Below are 9,043 nucleotides of genomic sequence, written 5' to 3'. Positions count from 1 at the left end.
CGTTCTGGTGGACAGGGCTTTTTCTTCTGGCCAATCAGATGAACAGGGCTTTTTCTTCTGGCCAATCAGGTGAGGCGTTGTCATTCTGGATTGCGCTTTCATGTTTCACAGGGTTCCGGTCTGGAAGCACGCTTTCCACTGTACTAAATATGGAATAAATGTATTAAAATTACTCGGTAGCTAAATTATATTCACTGAATTTAAAAGCTACAACAAGCTTGCTAATAATATTTTGAGGAGAACAGGCTAGCTTCCTGTAGAATCAAGACAAGAATAATGGTATGCCTCTTTCAGATTTGCTTAGCATACCTCTGCCAGCCACAGAACCACTGCCTGTGGTTGGTAAGCTCCTTCCTGGCTGGCCTTGTCCAGGGGTGACATTGGACATACCCACAGTGTCTCCCAACCCCCCTGTCTCAGTCCCCGGTAATTATTCTGCAATAGTTTATGTGTCGGGGGCAAGGGTCAACTTGTCTTATCTGGACCCTTATTCACAAAGCATCTTAGAGTAGGAGTGCTGATCTAGGATCAGTTTGACATTTTAGATCATAATGAATCAAATTATATTGACTGCACCCTAGATCAGCACTCCTACTGGTGTGTTGCATTACCATACAGGATTTACCTCAGTGTTTTGCCTAAAAGGCTGAGACTGGTCCATGGCTCTGGCAGACCTGCTCTCACTTGGGGCCAAAGCCAGGACACTGGTACTTTTCAGCTTTCATTTACATAACAATGGCTAAGTGTGAACTTTAACATCTTTAACAACTGTTTTGATTATGCAGAGGTTGTTAATTTTGCTCTTCACAAGTCCTCACTGTCAGCCCAAGCTATGGAAACAACTTCCTAGTACAACAGAAGGCTGTATACACTAGTGTAACACTGATGTTACAGGGGAAAAGCATCATTGGATGCTCTGTGAAAATGGGCCCTGGTGTAATTCTCGGTACCGGTACCCCCTGTATATAGCCTTGTTATTGAGATTTTATTGTTTTACTTTTTATTATTTTTTACTTTTAGTTTATTTGGTAAATATTTTCTTAACGCTTTCTTGAACTGCATTGTTGGTTATGGGCTTGTTAGTAAGTATTTCACGGTAAGGTCTACATCTGTTGTATTCGGAGCATGTGACAAATAAAGTTTGATTTGATTTGAATGTGTGATTTTAGGCATGCTCCCACTAACTAGCTCCAAGACAGGATTGTGTCGAGGCACAGATATGGGGAAGGGTACCAAAACATTTCTTCATCATTGAAGGTCCCAAGAACATAGTTGCCTCCATCACTCTTAAATAGAAGAAGTTTGGAACCACCAAGACTTTTCCTAGAGCTGGCCGCCCGGCCAAACTGAGCAATCGGGGGAGAGGTGACCAAGAACACGATGGTCACTCTGACAGAGCTCCAGAGTTCCTCTGTGGAGATGGGAGAACCTTCCAGAAGGACAACCATCTCTGCACCCCTCCACCAATCAGGCCTTTATGGTAGACTGGCCAGACGGAAGCCACTCTTCAGTAAAAGGCACATGACAGCCCACTTGGTTTGCCAAAAGGCACCTAAAACGTTTTATTATACATTTTTGCAGAGGAACTCAAACAAATAGGGTATCTCCTGATTTTCACTTTAACAAACATAGTTCTGAAGCTTTTGGCAGACTTTGGCAGATTCATTGGCTGTTTCCAGCCACGCCTCTCAATAGGAATTGTAACCACCTTAAAATAAGTTGAAAGTTGAGGTACTGTAATAGCGAGCCGAGTCAGTTGAAAGATTGATGCCAGGGATATTTTTGTTATCTGTTTGCTACTGAAGTGCTGTGGCCCTGTGTGGTCTTTCATTAGTTTTGTTTTTATTAATTTATTTCTGGTATCCTCCTACCTGAGCGGAATGAGGCCTGTCTTGTGTCGCACTATTAAAATCATCCCAGTGTGGAGATGAAACACCTGTGTGTTGCAAAGTCACATGCTCTAAGTCCTCTCTGCTCTACCTAGGTGTTTTAAACTAATGACTGTTTCAGCATGTACAAAACAACAACACCAAACATACATCATCTTAGCAAACATTTAAAAAGACGCCATAAAATCAAATTGACTTGACTACATTTAAAACAATACATTATACTATAGACCTGCTAAATTAATCACATCCAGCATAAAACAAATTCTAATTATATTGTATATTTATTTTAGAAGATGCAAAAATGATTCATGAAGCAAACATTGGATGACTTGGTGAAGGTGTGGTAGAGAGAAGCTGTTTTCCTCCCCCTCCTTCATCCATGGTGCTACTTCAAAATAGCATTAGGAGAGTCCTGTGAACATCAACAGTCATGAACTTGTCATTCTGAACAGCACCATCTTCCTAATTAATAACTTTGACATATTGGCATAATACGAAATTTGATGGGCAACAGTATCACCCCCATATCCTCCATAAAGTCTAAATACATGTTTAAAGATTATTTCAGTCAAGCATGTTGCCATGATGTGTAGAATCTGTTGTTGACAAAGGGGAATATTAATCCTAAATAAATAGAAAATGTTGTTGTTCCATGTAGATGGTGGATGGAGATGGTAGTCATGGATAATGATGGATGTTAGTCATCCTAGCGAATAATTAAAATATAGTCCACTTCAGATCAGCTAAATGTTCACACAATACTCACTGTTCTTGTTTCAAATGCATGGCTATTGTCTCACATTAATTAGGACCGCCCTGATCAACAGTCACAAAGTGCTTTACAGATACCCAGCCTGAATCCCCAAAGAGCAAGCAAAGCAGAGGCAGAAGCACAGTGACTACCTGGCTAAACTTGACCATCAGAAGTCTGAGACAAGGTAGAACGCCCTGTGAAATCAGGCCAGGGGTCCACAGCTGCAGTCGGAATGGCAGCACGACAAGGGGCTCAGGTCCTCCTGGAGGGGAGAAACAGACTGTTAGTGGGAGCATGCCTAAAATCACACATTACATCAGGGCCCATATTCACAGAGCATCCAATGGTGCTTTTCCACTGTAAGATCAGTGTTACACTAGTGTATACACCCTTCTGTTATACTGGGGAAATTGTTTCCATAGCTAGGGCTGACAGTGAGGACTTGTGAAGAGCAGAATCAACAACCTCTGCATAATCAAAACAGTTGCTTTGTGAGATGTTAAAGTTCACAGTTAGCCATTGTTATATAAATGCAGGCTGAACAGTATTAGTGGCCTGGCTTTGGCCCCAAGTGAGAGCAGGTCCGCCAGAGCCATGGACCAGTGAGACAAACATGTAGATTGACACAGAAAAGTCTGAGCCTTTTGGGTAAAACACTGAGGTACATCCTGTAAATCCTAGGGTCAGGTCCCATCAGTCAGTATCATTTGTTTCACTATGATCTAAAATGTGAAACTGATCCTCGATCAGCACTCCTACTCTAAGATACTTTGTGAATAAGGGTCCAGGTAAGACAAGTTGACCCTAGCCCCCGGCACATAAACTATTGCAGAATAATTACTGGTGTCATGACGTTAGCCTGTTGGGGGAGGTTTATGACCCCCATAAATACCTTTCCCCTTTTCTCTCTCTCTACTCTATAGAGTTGACTCTTGTAAAGCCTTTGTAACATAGAGTCTGGTAACATCAAAAGGTGGGAAACGGAACCATATTTCGGTAATCCAACCAGTTGAAAATATGCTTTGGTACTTAATGAATATGATCTCAGATCAGTTGTTGTCTGAGACATTACTACTAATGACAGGATGACAAACTGTATCTTGGAAAGTCGACACACTCTAGTTATCAGATTCACATGGAATTGTTGTGCAATTTAAATGTTTAAATATGAAACTATTTGTGAATAGATTAAATGTAATTTTAGCTTCTTAAATGAGAGAACGGTTTGTCATAGAGAAACTCTGCTCACTCAGAGGCCCCGCCCAAGTGAACAGACTTTGGTTGTAAACTATGAAACACGCCCTTCTTTCACCACTATATAAACCTGTTGACAAAAATTAAACTTTCTGTTCCGAGGACGCGAGGACGACGGTCCTACGTTAAAAGGGCTCAGATAATAACCTAATGAAATTAGCATCGTGTTCAATGTGACGATTGACACGCCGAAAGGATGAATTTCGACTATACCAGCCAGAATATAGCATAAACTTAAAAGTATGGCAACTTGGTATGAACTTTGAACTCTTATTCAGTAAAGAAGTGATACCTCCTAGCCGTTGCGTTAGCAACAGCAGCTGTAAACGTGGGCTAGGAGAGGACGGACAGAGTATCCATTCTACCACGCTCCAGTTCACAACTAGACATTCTTCAGAGGACAAGAGATCCATGCTGGACAACCCGGCCGTCTATCTACGACCAATCTGGACAAGAGATCCATGCTGGACAACCCGGCCGTCTATCTACGACCAATCTACCGAAGCGCAGCTCAGAGTAAATATTTATTGCATTTTCCTTTTTCAAATGGGCGGTTATTTAGAATGCAAAAGATACTGTATTTACGATAGCATAGCTGCCTACAGCCCGATAGAGACACAAAATCTCTTTGTTCCTCAGTCTTCCCGCTCTTTCATTCAAAACCCAACCCCCTTTCTTTGTGTAACCAGCCGTCATATCTGTTCCGTCCGCTAGGGACGTTTTCCTTTATGACATAATTCGCAATCAATGTATGATCCATTCTGTGTAGATGTAATTCTGTGTGATTATTTAGGTATTTAGTAAATAAATAATTAAACCAAATGTTGTATTGCTGATTCAACTTGTTAGCCAGGGTTCGTGAAGATAACCAAGAATTTACAACTTTCAGATGAGACTGAAGAAAGTGACGATTAAATATTGACTGCTACTGATGTAAAAGATTACCAGGTCTTTAAGAGTTTATTCGGAAGATAACAGCTCTATAAACATTATTTCGTGGTGCCCCGACTTTCTAATTAATTACATTTCCCTGATTAGCTTAATCCATTCTGTGTAGATGTAATTCTGTGTGATTATTTAGGTATTTAGTAAATAAATAATTAAACCAAATGTTGTATTGCTGATTCAACTTGTTAGCCAGGGTTCGTGAAGATAACCAAGAATTTACAACTTTCAGATGAGACTGAAGAAAGTGACGATTAAATATTGACTGCTACTGATGTAAAAGATTACCAGGTCTTTAAGAGTTTATTCGGAAGATAACAGCTCTATAAACATTATTTCGTGGTGCCCCGACTTTCTAATTAATTACATTTCCCTGATTAGCTTAATGATTTTATAGAATAGCATGTTATATAACTTAATCCGGCATAGCCAAAGACACGACACTGGGGACGGAGACAGGGTGTTGGGAGGTATTGTGGCCCTGTCCAATATCAGCCCTGGACAGGGCCAGCCAGGAAGGAGCTTACCCAATCACTCAGAGGCAGTGGTTGTGTGGCTAGCAGAGGTGTGCTTAGCAGATCCGAAAGAGAGGCATAACATTATTTGAATGAGAATTCAGTCCACTTGACAATTCAAACAGAATTCAGTATTCTTCATGCTGATGATTTGTACAACAGACAGATAGCAATACAGTGCAGATATATTAAAACATAATATGGAATGTAACACAGAAACAGATTATATGAATGAGGTGGTTGAAAATAATACAATTACTACAGGTAGCTAGCTCTGTTCATGCTTTTCCTGAAAATGTTTACCTGATATTATAGCTAGCTAGTTGATGATGTTGTTCTAGCTAGCTCACTCAACGCTGGCTTTTGTCCTCTTCGCTGGTCTGCAGATGCATGACTACATGATCATGATGTTGTGGCTGTAACATTTAACGGACACTAGAACATCAACAACTAGCTAGCTGACATTTCAGGAAAAGCTAGAATCTGAGAGATCTCACTCTTTTTTCTGTGTAGCAGTTAGCTCTCATCTCATCTGGGCACTGCATCAGCCAGATGAAGCAACTGCACATCTAATCTTCTTCCCCATCCCATCTTGTCTTGTCTTGATTCTACAGGGAGCTGGCCTGTTGTCCATAAAACTTTATTAGCAAGCTAGCTAACAGAGATCTCAACTTGCTAACTAGCAAAGCCAAGCAACTACACACCAAATATACACAGAGCCAACAGTTATTTTCAAAAAAAATGTGTCTCTACCAAATGACAAGTACACAGCTAGACCTACAGTATTACTCTGTTACACAACGTAAGAACCACTAACCACAGACTAGCCAGAAAGCTCTAATGCTAGCTAGCTAACGTTAGCTAACCAGCATTGTAATGTCAATAGATAAGAGGCTAGCTAGCTAGCATCAGCTTTGTAGCAGTTATGCTATGTTGAAACACTTTTTTAAATGATTCCCTTCATCTTCCTCACCAATGCCGTATTGTAGCTTTCAAATTCTGTGAATATCATTTAGCTTGCTAGTCATTTTTACAAATTTGATCCATATTTAGCACAGTGGAAAATGTGCTTTCAGACCGGAACCCTGTGAAACATGAAAGCGCGTTCCAGAATGACAGCACCTCAGCTGATTGGTTGGAAGAAAAAGCCCTATCCATCAGAGCTTGTGTATTTCTCTGATGCTTGCTTGCATAATTGTTTTTTATAACTACAAAACATTTGCCTGAGGTTAGTCGCAAAATTAGTGCCAAAACTCTCTGCGCACAGATTCGACATCGGCAAATGTAGTTTTGATTCACCGAAGAAGATTCACCAGTGCAAGTTTAGTAAATGAGTTGTATTCATTCTCAAATGTAGTTGCATGTTTGTATGCAAGCGTTGTTATAATTATTCACATATCACATTATCTGCTTGCAAGTGTTATTGCATTTATTATCCAAATATTTTTTGCAACTACAAGACTGATTATACAGGTGCAACTCATATTTTACATGAGCAAATCATACTTTAAATGCTTGTACACTTAAGGCACTATTTTAACTACATAAGCTAGCTTGTCTAAATATCTTAGCTGGCCTGCAATAACTAAATGTACTGAATAAGACTCATATTCCTTTCAATCTTTTACCCAGATTTTAGCAGAGATGCAGACTAGCGTATTTAGTTTCTTTAAAGAAATAACCACCAGTCAGGAGGACACAGACAGCTCAAGAGATGTGCTTATAGATACAGTATGTAGAAAAATAGGCAGATTTTTATTTACATAGAATTAAGCATAATGATAATGACTCTAGACTGCAAGAAAAAGCTGTTTCAGGTGTTTGAAAAATGCAAAATTCGCCAACTCACATACTTCCTGTCCCCTCAGTTTTTGGGTTGTAGGATACCCCTGGTTGTGCCTCATTATTTGCAATATATCAGCGTAGGAATATGCAATCAGTAAACAAAAATACCTACTGATCATGAATCAACATGAGAAATTAAAACAAAGAGATTAATATGAATCTTGTCATGGCTTGTCATACATCATGAATAAACTGACAATCCCAGACAACATTCTAGAGAGATTGAAGCTGTGAAACAAACATAATGACATTGCACATTAGCTGTGAATACTGAGCACAAATACCATATTTCTGAGGACTATCGCATCTCACTGAGAATTTTTTTTAGATAAACTCCACTGCATTGTCTGTTAATCAATAATGTATGTTACGTCCTTCATCCATCTAGATGGGCTCATTTGGAGAACAGTTTGGATGCTTATGTTTTGACAGATTTATGATGCTAGGCAGTTCTTCACCACCTGTTCAAACACCACAGCTGCAATGATGTCATTTTATGTCATTATCAGATTGTAATTTGGATCTGTATTTCAGTTATTGTAATTTGGATCTATATTTCAGTTATCCATCACAATAATTGAGTGGCAAAGTATTATGTTTTCTTTCATTTGGTATGGCTGCTGCTGTGTGAGTGAGTGAGTGACTATGATTGTGTGGTAAGAGTGTGTCTACTGTATGAGTGTGTGTGACTCAGAGGCACTAGCGTAAGTGGTCCTGTATGGCTCAGTTTTGTAGAGCATGGCGCTTGCACTGCCAGAGTTCTAAGTTCGCTTCCCGCGGCCACCCATACGTACAAATGCATGTATGACTGTAAATTGCTTTGGATTAAAGCGTCTGCTAAATGGCATATATTCTTATAAGGAAACTGCATCTGGAAACATACAGTATGTAATAATGAGAGAAAGGAAGAAAGAATTTGTGACATAATGACAGACTTCTTGTTGTAGGAGGACAACACACTAAGTGTGTTTTTGTATCAGAAACCTTTATATTGAATTTAATTTAATCTTAGCTACACTCTTGATAATCTGAGGTAGGCTTGACAATGAACAGCAGTTTTGTCTCTTCATATTCCACTGATTAGTAATTGGATGAAAACAATGCGCATTTTCATTTGCTTTTTAATTTATGGAATGTATGATGGTGTCATGCGTTTTATTGTTTTGTTTTGTCAATTTTCAGACCAAATCATAGCTGCCAGTTAATTCAGTAGCACAGTCTCTCTCGCTCATTCATTTGTCACTCCAAAGTAATTATTTTTTGGTAAAGCATGATAAGATTGCAAGGTTGTTTCAAACAGTGTGTAATTTATTAAATGGAAAACAGAATGCATTATCAGACGGTAAGCTTATTAGTCTCTATTTAGAGTGCCTTTTTGTCTCTCTCACGTGTGTGTGTGTGCGTGTGTGTGTGTGTGTGTGTGTGTGTGTGTGTGTGTGTGTGTGTGTGTGTGTGTGTGTGTGTGTGTGTGTGTGTGTGTGTGTGTGTGTGTGTGTGTCAGAACGAAGTGGGTGTGCATGTTGTTGGGATTTTTCAGATCCAGGTGTCAAGTGTAGAACCAGAGATGAGATCAGACAACAATGTAAAAGCAAAAGTTAATATTTAATGTATGGTAATGGAGAAAGTTCATGGAACCAATATCTTTCAAGACAGCAGGGCTGAGTATACACAGCAGTCTACAGCATATGTGTCTCTTTCCCAAGACTGTAAATGTACCTTGCATTTATCACTGAAACCTATCAGTATTCTACAATGAAAGAGTAGACAGCTGCTGCCCCCAACAGACATCAAGGCAGTATTGCAGGAATGTTGTAGACCCCTGCTGAATCCTACGGAAG

General features: G+C 39.6%; 1 long non-coding RNA gene across 3 annotated transcripts; it reads right to left on the bottom strand.

Annotated features, from left to right (window-relative positions):
- Positions 1–2,154: 2,154 nt before the first annotated feature.
- LOC106613024 (uncharacterized) lies at positions 2,155–6,578 on the bottom strand. 3 transcript variants are annotated; one of them, XR_006771177.1, is made up of 5 exons: positions 6,334–6,576; positions 5,858–5,983; positions 5,373–5,415; positions 2,796–2,908; positions 2,155–2,304 (listed from the first exon to the last, which is right to left on the bottom strand). It is a non-coding gene; the product is annotated as an uncharacterized lncRNA (long non-coding RNA). The 3 variants fall into 3 exon arrangements; XR_001330408.2 differs by having other exon boundaries at positions 5,373–5,983; positions 6,334–6,578; XR_006771176.1 differs by lacking the exon at positions 5,373–5,415 and having other exon boundaries at positions 6,334–6,573.
- Positions 6,579–9,043: the final 2,465 nt, after the last annotated feature.

The sequence above is a fragment of the Salmo salar genome, chromosome ssa09 (assembly GCF_905237065.1).
Source record: "Salmo salar chromosome ssa09, Ssal_v3.1, whole genome shotgun sequence".
NCBI lineage: Eukaryota > Metazoa > Chordata > Actinopteri > Salmoniformes > Salmonidae > Salmo > Salmo salar.
Note: the sequence above shows the minus strand (reverse complement) of the source record. Positions and strands in the feature narration are given on the sequence as shown.